Here is a 12,849-nt window from a genome sequence, read left to right on the forward strand (position 1 = left end):
GTCCCATAATGAACTTACTTTTGATATGCTGATATGCATCTGAGGGGAATTCTCTTATCGCATTGATGTTGCCCGTGCTGCAGGTGGTGATTACATTGAACACTGGTAAGACAGGAAATAAAAGTTGAGTGTGAGTAAATACTTGTGACTTAACTGGAGTTTTCTATTGCTTTTCCTTATCAAAATATTGCGTAATGAAATTGGTTCATTCTTTTCGAATAACCCTAATATATATACATACATAAACACATATATGCATATTATACACATACAGGCATATTATATGCATACATATATATATATATACGTAAATATAAGAGAGTTAACGTTAAATTATTAAATTAATATCTAATTTTTCACCCTCATTTATGAATATATATATATATATGGTAATTACTGATATCATCAAAATAAAAGAAACAGATGTAATATCAGCCATTGATGAAATTAGCTCAAACTCAGCCAAAGGCCCTGAGGGATTCTCAGCAATCCTAAAGAAATGCAAAAGGACTCTAGCAAGACCACTATAGATCCTCTTTCAGAGCTTCCTTGCAACTGGGAGACTTCCTAAAAAGTTAACGCATAATATGGGAAGGCATATGTTCTATCCATAAGGGAAGTAGCAGAGCAGATACTAAAAATTATAGATCTGTGTCTCTAATCTCTAGTGTCAGCAAAATCATGGAATGCATTATCAGGAGGAAACTGAGTGCATTCCTTGAAGATAATGACTCGCTCCCTGATGCCCAGCATGGCTTCTGCTCAGGAAGAAGCTGCCTTACAGCTTTTGACCGGGTGTTGAAACAGTTAATGAATCACTCAAGCATGGATGCGATATATTTTGATTTTGCAAAGGCCTTTGATAAGGTTGTTCATGGGATTATATTTCACTGGCAACAGAGATTCAGCATAGTTGGAAAACAGGGAGAGTGGGTATATGACTTCTTAAAAGACAGAAGCCAGGCTATGACAGCCAATGGAGCCCTCTCCAAGGAGATAGTAATAGAGAGTGGAGTGCCTCAAAGAACTACTTTGGGGTCACTGCTGTTAATGGTATCTCTTTCAGACATACCATCAGTTACACAGACAGGCACACTTACCAACCATACTAATGACACAAAAAATAGTACAAGTAGTCAAGTAACTTTTTGATGCTAATCTTCTACAGAAAGACTTAGATGCTATAGATAGATGGGCTGAAGAAAACAACATGTAATTTTATGGAAGAAAATTCCAAGCCCTTCGCTATGAGCCAGCTGGTGTTCACATGCCACAACAATGATACTTTGAACCAAAATGAACAGCAATCCCAGAGTCATAGATAGTGTGTGATCTGGGGACTGATATGAGCAATGATGCTTTGCTTCACATACATATCACCAAGATGGTGACAATGTGCAAGCAAATGGCTGGATGCATTTTGAAAACCTTCAGAACACGGGACTAAGAAACTATGCTGGTTCTCTGGAGGACATTTGTACTCAGCAGTCTGGTCTACTACTCTCAATTGTGGTTACCCCCAGAGTGTGAAATTTATAGTGGAACTTGAGGTAGTTCAGCAGTGCTACATCAATGGAATATTTAAGCCACTGGGAGAGATTGAGCTATGACTCTACTCCCTGGAGTAAAGATGGGATAGGTATGCAATGATATATGTATGGAAGATCCTGGAGGAATTGACACCAAACTTTGGCATTGAGAGCTATACCAGTCCCCCACTTCTGAACTGGACGTCACTGCACTGTTCCAAAGGCTCTAGGTATCCCATTTAGAATGAGGATCATATATTGCAGTAACTTGGGATTCAAGGGCCTATTGATATTTAATGCCTTGCCAAAACATCTGAGGGAACATCATGAAGTAGGGGTAGATGTTTTCAAAATGAACTCCAGTTGTCTTAGGTCCTAGATGAACCTACATCACAGCAGGAAACTCAAAAGAAGGCAGTTATGTCGAACTCCCTCCTTCACCAAAAGCCAATTGCCTAGGAATGACCATTGAAAAGTTGATTACATAGCCCCATCATGGCTGCAGCCTTAGGACTGACACTTTTAAAAGAATTATACACACACAAACACATGTAGAGATTTTATTTTAATAGTGCTGTTGTTGCAACAAAATATGGAATAGATCTTCAAACAAATATAATTTAAGTTTTTTCTGGTCACTCTTTCACACATACATTTACATGTAGTGCCATTTATCGATTTATTGATCTCAGGGAATTACTATTATTATAATAGGAACAATATTTAATAATTTCATATAATTCTTGTATCATGTGCCAATGCATCGTAATACAGACACACACACTTAGATATATATATACTCACATACAAAATACCTAATATATATAAATGTGTGCAAAAACATAAATACACACACTCACATATATATTGTATGTGTGTATATACACACACAAATATAAAATACCTAATGGATAAACGTGTGTGCAAAAACATAAAATACCTAAAAGATAAATATTGTGTGTGTGTGTGTGTTCTCATAATTTCATACTCAGTTTATCTCTGCAGGATGAGATAAGTTCAGGCATAAATAATTAATTAATTAGGCTCTTTGGCGGAAGGCAGCCAAAAGATATTAAGTCTATTAACAATTCATTTTAATATTCGTCTATATTTAATACATCTTTATAAAGACAACTATGTAATTGATTTGCATAATATATGCATATGCTCTTGCTTGTATTTCTTTGACCTTGTATTTTGACCTGTTTCGTAATCAGAAAGATCATTTACAGTTAAAACTTCTTCTGCAAAAGGCATCAATTAATTTTTTTTTTTCATTATTTTATTACAGTAATTTTATTCATATTACTTAAAATATCTTAGCACATGGAAGTTGCTGCCTACTATGTCAGTTGAATACATACTTGTTGGTTATCTATCATTAAGTGAAAGAAATTACTTGGGGGGAAAAAAAAGTGAAGAAAGAAATCTAAACTAAACATTATTAATTAAAAAACATGAGAGAACTGAAAAGAGGAAAATCAGTAGTCGTAGAGAAAGCTGCATTTTGCTCAGGCAACTAACTGACAAACAACCCACACATAACAGTATCAATGTCTACCATGCTAGCTACACAATTATAAACAAATGTGCAGATATAGCATTCAGTGACAATATCAATCTGTTTAATTTCTTTCTCAATTTTTTAAAACATTTTACTACAAAAAAAAAAAAATGTTTTCGTTATAAATCAATCTACAACAAACAAGAAAAATATTTCTTTGTCATTTTTTCTATTCATAAATCTCTCGTTTGTTTTCTATTTTTTGAGTATGTTTACACAAAAACAGTTTCAGTCAAATCGTGGCCACAGCTTAAATTTTTTTTTTATATTATTTTTTTACTAGATTCTTATAACATATCTATCCATCTCTACCTACTGTTTACATTACTCTATAATATATGTGAATGTGTCAGCTGAAATCTAGTTAGGTTGAGCTGAAAACTGAAAAACTAGCATGTTTGAGAAGAATAAAGCAAACCAAACAAAATATAAATTTCGCGTTTATCATATATGAAGTGCTTGACAAAATTCAGCCTATGGTAGATTTTTTTTCCTTAACTTCTGCTAAAACAAAGAAATATAAAGACTTGATACACATATTAAACAAACAATATGGCTATATAATTTACACTATAAATGCATGTATACTATGCACGAGTGCTTGGACGTGCATTTTGGTTGTTGCATTGGAAATGGAAAAAAAATCAAGCATTTGGTATCCCACTCCTCGGCAAAAATAACTAGGTAAGGACTGGGCTTTAAACTGTTTACTGCAGATAGCACAGGAGAAACAGCTATAGACTGGTCGAGATTGTTCATGTGTGTAAAGATAAGTGGAGGGCTTAAAAGGATATAGTTATTCTCTCCTCCTCTCTTTTTCTCCCTCAGTGTCTTTCATGTTCATTCTGCTTAATTTCCCAATCCTCCCATTGATAATTTGTTTTTACTTATAATCCCTCTTATTCTCTCATTTTTCAAATTCTTTCGGTTCGTGCCTTACAGGTTTTGAAAGAATTTTCATCCTGTCTCATCACTTTGCACAAATCTTTTCTTGTGTGTGTGTATAGTACAGAAAAACAAACCTTAATATAAGAAATTTGAAAGAAAAAAAAAGGGGAGCATGAAAAAAAAAATGAGGAAATCATAAGTGAGGATAGAGTTATGGAACATAAATGCAAGAAAGAGAGATTTATTTGATGTGAACAGAGAAAGAATGAAATTAAGAATGACTGAAGGGTCAGAGGGAAGAAGGAAAAGAAAGGGAAAACTAAAAAGAGAGGGGCAGTGTAAGTGAAAAAAAAAATCAGTAGTTCGGAAAAGGAAAGAAAAAGAGAAAGTGCGAGTAGGGTAAAAGAAAAAGAAGAGAAAGCTATGTGAAAAGAGACAGCGTGTACGCATGTGAACTTACACACAATTTATGTTAATAGATCTGTAAAAAGAATTATATTGTACCTAAGACAGAGGAAAGGGGAGAGAGACAGAGAGAAAGAACAGTTGTGGTGGCGAAATAAGTGATAAGGAAGAGAAAGAGAGGCACAAGCAAAGATGGAAGGAGAAAGAAAGAATTAATGAAACTGAAAGACAGTGTCAGTAGATCTATGTAGTGAAGGGATGGGGGATATACTTTTGTGTGTGTGTTTTCTCCATTCAGTATGAATGTGGTGAAGGGAAGAGAGTTAACAGCCTGACAATGAAAGAATGCTAGTAGATATATGTATAGAGAAAGGTAGGAAATGAATAGGCTTCTAGGAGAAAAGAGAGGGCTGTTTTCAGTATACACACATGTGCATATATATATGCATTATCTCTATCTATCTATCTATCTATCTATCATCTATATAGATGTGTGTGTACGTTTGTGTATGCATGTGTATTTTACATAAAGAATGTGTCAGTAAATAATATAGCTAAAGAGAAAGCAAATAAAGTGACAAGCTTTTGCTACAAAAAAAGATTAAGTGAGGGCTTGTGTTTTCTGTAAATAAAGAGGGACACAAAATTTATATAAAGAATATGAGAGGAGATGAAAACTAAGTATATAACTAGGATGGGCACGAGTAAGATATATATAAAAATGGTATGAGTGTCTCAATAAAGTGGACAGGGACGAGAAGGATATAAAAAGAGTTTGTAGATAAAGGGAATGTCTACATTGCATGGCTATGGAATGAATTTATACACACACACATACATACACAGAGAGAGAGCAGAGAGTATAGCAAAAATGACAAAGAAACACTATGATGAGAAGGATAGAAAAGTAGGAAGTGAAGAGGACATGAAGTAAGTAGTTGGTATATGAAGATAACAGCAAAAGAGGACAGTTAGTGTGTTTGAAGGCGCACGTATATGAGTGTGTATGCGTGTATATATATATATATATATATATATATATATATATATATGTGTGTGTGTGTGTGTGTATTTTTAAAGAAAGGCAAGAGAGGAACATAAAGTCTTTAAAACAAAGAATGAATCACTAGATATATAATGGGAAGGACAGATAGGAGAGTTTGTCTATATAAAAGATAGCTGAGAGTGCATGAAAGCATGTGTATGTGTGTATGTGTATTATATAAACAAAAAGGATAGAGAGTCAGTAGTTAAGAGGACAGTGAGCCTGTTGGTTTGAAAACTATTGTGGATTATTAATTTGGTGTTGTATAGGTAAAAAGAAATAACAGTAAAATTAAAAGACAGAATAATTGGGTAAGGGAGATGGGAGAAGAGAAGAAAAGGGTAATTGGAGAAAAATCAGCAGAGAATAAAAGGGAGAGTTTATTAAATGAGAAAGGATATGAATAAGGAGAGGGTTTAGAAAATAGGTTAGTGGACAGAATTATGCACATGAAATTCCACAGTGAAATTCCCCAGTGTAGAAATGAGTAATGTTTTGTTGATCATTGACAGAAGTTGAGATGACTTGGATCATGTTCTGCATTAAATTCTATGGTCAAGTCACAGGCTTACTTTCCCTTTCTTTGACATCATTGCCACCAACCAAACTTTAGCTTCTATTACATAACTCTGTCTTCATAGCTAATGCACCCACATCTACCATTTCAGATATTTGTGTTTCATTACTACCACCTCTGTCATCTTTGCTTTAGCATTACTCTTACTCAGTTCTTACAATCATTTCTCTTCTCCATTCTGACACTCAGACTCACTTCCTCACATTTGCTGATGACTCACTCATTTTTAACTTCAGAGACAAGCACAGATAACAGCAGTAGAGAACTTCATTTATTTTTGCTTTCTTTTCACTTCTCTCTTTTACATTTTTATTTTATTTTCTTTCTGCATTTTTTTCCAGTCTTTCACTCCCAATCACCCAGTTCAAAGTATCTGCTGTCTTTCCTTTCTTTTTCTCTACTCAAATAGTTTCTCTCATCAACCTCTTTTGATATTCAATAAAATAATGAACTCAGTTGTTGAAGGCAACAGAGTATTTTTACACCCATTTATATCAGGGTCAAGGTAATCGAATAAGTTGTTTTTTTTTTTAAAGTTGTAACTAAATTATACAATACATATCTGACAATAGATATTTTTATTTATTTTAAGAAGTATAAGCTCTTAGCCACAAAGGCTTTACAGAGCTCACATTCACAGCAGTAATAAATCTAAATGTTAGCTGTACTTTGTTGCCTAACATAATTATTTTCACTTACTATACCAGGAAGTTAGTATATTTTGGGACAGATTTTTAAGAATGTTTGGTAAAGAAACCTAAAAAAATATTTTTCAAGAGTTCGTAACTGAATTAGATTAAGATCATTTTATTTTTAATATTGTCACTTTGATTTCTATCCTAAATATTTAAGCTTTAAACCTTCTTAATTGATCAGGGAATTTCATTATTGCTGAAAATAGAACAAGAAGGGAACAAATGGTTTAAAAATATACTTTAAAGCTTGGTTTAAGCCAGAGAATCTTGATCTCCAGAAATTGCATCATGATTCACATATTATTCACAGGTTTTAATAAATACAAATTTATAGGCATGAATAAGTGGTTATGAAGGTCAGCTTGCAACCAATAATTCTGGATACAACCCCACTACACAGCATCAAAGGTGTCTTCCAGACTGACCTATAAAAATGGGAGTTGAATTTGATAGACACAAACTGTGCAGAAAGCCTTTTGTATGTATAACTAACAACCTTATTCAATACTAAATTTTAAAATTATACATTGAATATAACAAAATCAAAGTTTCTTTAATCAGAATTCATTCCATTCAGATATCTTATTAGAAACAAGAACCAGCATTGTTTGTAAACTTTGGGTTTCTTTTTAACCCTTTACCATTCCAAAGCATTTTCATAACTCTGTCCTAAACATCCACATTGGTTTCAGACTTTCAGCTAGCCCTTGTTTTCAGCAATATAATGCTTTCTTTACTCAGGTGATACACAAGACAGGCAAAAGTTAAATTCAATAATTTGTGGCATTAAAGATAAATAGAATAATGAATATTATTCTTAATACAGAATTTTTCTTTAGTAATATTTTAAACACTAGTTTTTAGATATTTTTACATGAGAAAAAGTCGACTAACTGCAGTAACTAATACATTTTGACATAAATTACTAATAAGTTGGATATGTATGCAAATTTTGGTCTAACAATATATTAGACGAAGTTTCAAACTTGATTTGAAACTGTGACCACTTAGTAATGCAGCTTCATAATTCAGTTAAAGCTTTGCCTACAAAGCTCATCTCGTACCATATTAAAAAGATAGCATGGCAAGTCATGGCTCCCAGAAGTAAAAACTGTCCAACCCATGTCAGCATGGAAAACGGACGTTAAATGATGATGGTGAATTCAGAGATATAGAGAAGAACCCAGTACTTTGCAGATCCCAAAAAGGATAAAAGGAAAAGTTAACCTTGATAGGATTTGAATGTGGAGCTGGAACAAAAACTGCAAGCCTGTTTCTGCCTATGCACTGCTAGAATGAAACTTAAAACAATATTCAAGATTTTGTTGAATGAACCTTTACATGTTCATTTTATCTACAGTCAAATATCCCCCAAATCATACTCTATCATCATTATACAATGTCTATTGTCCATGCTGGCATGGGTTGGACAGTTTGACTGGGTTGGCACACTGAAAGGCTTGGCAATGGTTATCTATGGCTGGATGCTCTTTTTTAATACTAACCACTCCAAGGGAGTAATGGGTGCTTTTACATGCCACCAGCACGGATGCCATTTGCATGACACCAGTATCTGCCACAACTGTGATTTTGCTTGGTTTAATGGGTCTTCTCAAGCATGACATAATGCCAAAGGTCTTGGTTATTGCCTCCATGAGGCCCAACACTCGAAAAGGAACTCAGCCACTTTGCCTCTATCATTTTAAGTAATAAAAGTACACATTTTAAAATCATCATTTAATGTCTGCTTTCCATGCTAGCATGGGTTGGACAATTTGACAGAGGACTGGTGAACCAGATGGCTGCACCAGGCTCCAATCTGATCTGGCAGAGTTTCTACAGCTGGATGCCCTTCCTAAACCCAACCACTCGAAGAGTGTAGTGGGTACTTTTACATGCCACTGGCATGAGGGCCAGTCTGGCGGTACTGGCAACGGCCACGCTCAAATGGTGTTTTTTACTTGCCACCTGCACAGGAGTCAGTCCAGCAGCACTGGTAACAAACTCGCTCAAATGTTTTGATCACGTGCCAGTAAGGTGATGCTGGTAACAATCACGCTCAAATGGCGCTTTTTTACGTGCCACCGACACAAGAAGCCAGACAGATGGAGCTGTTAGCGCTCCACTGGAATGGGTGCCAGTCATCGAATTTGGTTCAATTTCGATTTCACTTGACCCAACAGGTCTTCGCAAGCAGAGTTTAGTGTCCAATTAAAGAAGGTTGGCATGTGTGCCAGTTGTCGAATTTGGTTCGATTTCGATTTCACTTGCCTCAACAGGTCTTCGCAAGCAGAGTTTTGTGTTCAAAGGAAAGGTATGCATAAGTGGGTTATGGTCTCACTTGTCTTGCCGAGTCTTCTCACGCACAGCATATTTCTAAAGGTCTCGGTCACTAGTCATTGCCTCAGTGAGGCCTAATGTTCGAAGGTCACGCTTCACTACCTCATCCCAGGTCTTCCTGGGTCTACCTCTTCCACAGGTTCCCTCAACTGCTAGGGTGTGGACCTTTTTCACACAGCTATCCTCATCCTTTCTTACCACGACCATACAAGCGCAATCTTCTCTCTTGCACACAACTGATGCATCTTAGGTTCAACTTTTCTCTCAAGGTACTTACACTCTGTTGAGTATGCAGACATTACACATCCATCGGAGCATACTGGCTTCATTCCTTGCGAGCTTACGCATGTCCTCAGCAGTCACGGCCCATGTTTCACTGCCATGTAGCATGGCTGTTTGTACACATGCATCATACAGTCTGCCTTTTACTCTGAGCAAGAGGCCCTTTGTCACCAGCAGAGGTAAGAGCTCTCTGAACTTTGCCCAGGCTATTCTTATTCTAGCAGCTACGTAGTTCTAAATGGCTAGAACAGCTCAGATCATATATCTACTCAATCAGAAATAAATAAATGGGTTTCTGCAAGTTCACATATTTGATTGAGAGTATAGAAATTAATAACATAAATACTTAAAGTTTGGTGATGATGTAGTGTTTTCTTTTGTTTTAAATCAGTATAAAAGATAAGTAACATTTACAAATCAAGAATTTTTTTGCAACTCTTTTTCACAGTCCATGCTACATGTCCTCAATTTTTAAGGTATTGCTTTTAAAACAACTCCCATAAATTAAACAGATTATATCAATAAACTACTAGAACCATGAAACTTGTGTATATATATATATATATCCTGAAAGCATAAATATTGTTGAATGCTAATCATAATATTCGGGCCATGATAAAAAGGAAATGAAAAAGCCAATAAACACTGAGAGAGAAAATATGCATATAAGGAACAAAAAAGTAGGGGAGGAGTGTTAGAGAGATAGTATCTATGCCAGTTCATTTCAATTAAGAAAACTGTGAAATAAAAATCAATGGTCTATGATATTTGAAACAAAAATATGGAATGTGCAATTTGATATAACTGACTAGGATAATTCAGAGTAAAGACCATTAGTAAGAGATGATTGATTAGAAATAATCTGATGAGCTCCTTCCCCCCACCCCCTTCAAAAATATTTGTTTTTCCAAATGTTTCAAAACAAATTTGAGAGATCATTTATATCACTTGTGTCAGCAAATTGTGTTTTGACTTCTAACGATCTTAGGATATCCAGTCTCTACTTCTGCCTATTTCTACATACATGTGGAGTCAATTCAGAGATGTCATCCCACTTGCTTCCTTCACATCAGTCCCCCTAAGCATAGTCATACACATTCATTTGAACAATTTTTTTAATGCCATTCCCCATAACGTAACAAAAAGAACTTTTATAATTCTTGTTTCTGACAATCAATGGTTCTAAAGTACCTTTAGGTTTCACTCAATGCAGCAGCTATGCTTTTGTTCATATTCTCAATATTCTTTTCTGGCTCCATATTTTGAATGTATTTCCTCTCTTGTTTATTAAATGCTCAGCTCCTCATTCATCTGCATCACTGATTTTAACTCATCCATAGCTTCCACTGTCTGGTCCCTAATCATAAATTCTTTCAAGTTTGAAATTCGGTTAACTTCACGTCTTTTGATTAGTTTCTTCATTTAGCATTTCCGACATTTCTTTTTCCAAACACTCTCCACTTTCTGCCATCTAGAATGTGTTGTCCATATGTCTTAAATTATTAACTGCCTGTTATACTTGATTCATTCCATTTCACCAAATCCTATTTTTATCCCATTTTTCACTGTACATGTAACAAGAGGAAGTATACAACCGTAACAACTTCGATTGTAAACTATTCAGTATCCCCAAATTTAATGCTTGCTGTAATTTCTTTAAGTTTCATATCCATAGCATCTGATGATTTACAAAAATCAAAATATTGCCTGAATGTTTATGGCTGAATATGAAATCCAAGATGAATACAAAATGAATAGGAGAAAATATAATTAAAAGCAGTGGTCCCCAACCATTCTGTAACATGGACTGATTTCATACAAGCCAAGTTTTTCTATGGACTGGGGATTACACACATCACGAAAGAAGGAAGCACACAACATTTAAATTATGTACAACAAAGTGCAAATGTATTGAGAGAAAAGTTGGGCATAAGAGGAATCAAATGTAATATGCAAGAGAGGACTACATTGGTCTGAACATGTGACGCATGAGGACAGCTGTAAAAAATGCTGATCACTGAAACTGGATGGTATCCATGGAAGAGGGGGATGTGGTAAGGACCAATCTCAGGATGGAGGAAATGACAATGGACTGAGATGTCTGGCAATATGAGGTCCTTGAGAGAACTTCTACACTCTACCAAAACAAAACAAACCACATTTCTTCACTGCTTTGCATTTCCACTTCATGCACTGTGCTTATCTCCCACTCCTCAATCGTCCTCTTGGCCTTATCCCACTATCATTGCTCTCTGCAAGCCCCTGCTGACCTGTGCTCCACCCACACATAACAAAACTTTTCACACACTGACATTCAAACCTCAAGTGTATTCCCTGACACTTGCCACCATCTATACCTCTCTCGTTCTTTTACTCAACCATCCCATTTATATTCTGATCCATCTTTTTTGGGGTATGCCTGGCACTTTGCCACCATCTCTATCCTGTTGTCTCCCACTCTCCCTTTTACTGAGGATGGGGTAACCATGTATTTCATTTGCAGCAGTGCACCTGTTGTCTTCATTCTCTCTTTACTTGGCTGGGTAACCTAGTACCTCCTCTACAGCATGACAACCTTTCATCATCTGTTTAAGATCACCCCCTCCCCTCTCAAAGAGATCTTTTTGTCTTGCAAGTACTTGATGCTGTCACTTAAAAGCACCCAGTCCACATTGTAAAGTAGTTGGAAGGGCATCCAGCTGTAAAAACCTTGTGCCACAAAAAACACAGTCCACCCTGCCAAGTGGTTGGTGTTAGGAAGGCTATGCAACTGTAAAAATCCTGCCAAAGCAATCATAAGTCTGGTGCAGGCTCCTGCATGTTCAGCTCCTCTCGCTGTCCTACTCATGCCAGCATGGAAGGCAGATGTTAAGCCACGATGACAATGATATTGCAAATATACATACTTTATTTCTAGTATTAACATATATATATATTCATAATACAATAACTTAAAATTTAGAAATTTATTCTTTCTGTACAAGCTGACACCAATTCATCCAGTCTAGTGGTTGAGGATCCCTGATCAAAAAGCACATCAGCCTCATCATCCTATTTGTTCAGTTGGTTTGAACTGGTCCTTACCATTTTTGCAATACAATAAAGAGAAAATCAAGCATGAAGAATTACAAATTTAAAATGACTCAAAACCTATAGCATTCAGAGTATTCTAACTAATATGCCTATTTGTCCACATTTTTAACTTATCCTGCTTTACCTTGTCACTTTGAGATTTCAGTTGTATGACTGTTATTTAGACTAACATTGTAGAGTAAGGTAGCAAAAATATATTTCAAAAGGGTAATTCTTATAGTGATATAGCTATTAACATTGAATATAAAATATACCTCAATGAAATTGCTTAGTCATGAGCTCATAAAAACTTATTAGCATTAAGCAAATCTCTTCTAATACAGGATACCACTATATTACAGGTAACATTTCCATCTGTTATGCAAGTTAGAGAATGTGCAAGAATTTAACTCCGACCATTTCAAATACACATTCAGCCCAAACTGGTAAAC

This window comes from Octopus sinensis, linkage group LG5 (genome assembly GCF_006345805.1).
Source record: "Octopus sinensis linkage group LG5, ASM634580v1, whole genome shotgun sequence".
In the NCBI taxonomy this organism is placed as follows: domain Eukaryota; kingdom Metazoa; phylum Mollusca; class Cephalopoda; order Octopoda; family Octopodidae; genus Octopus; species Octopus sinensis.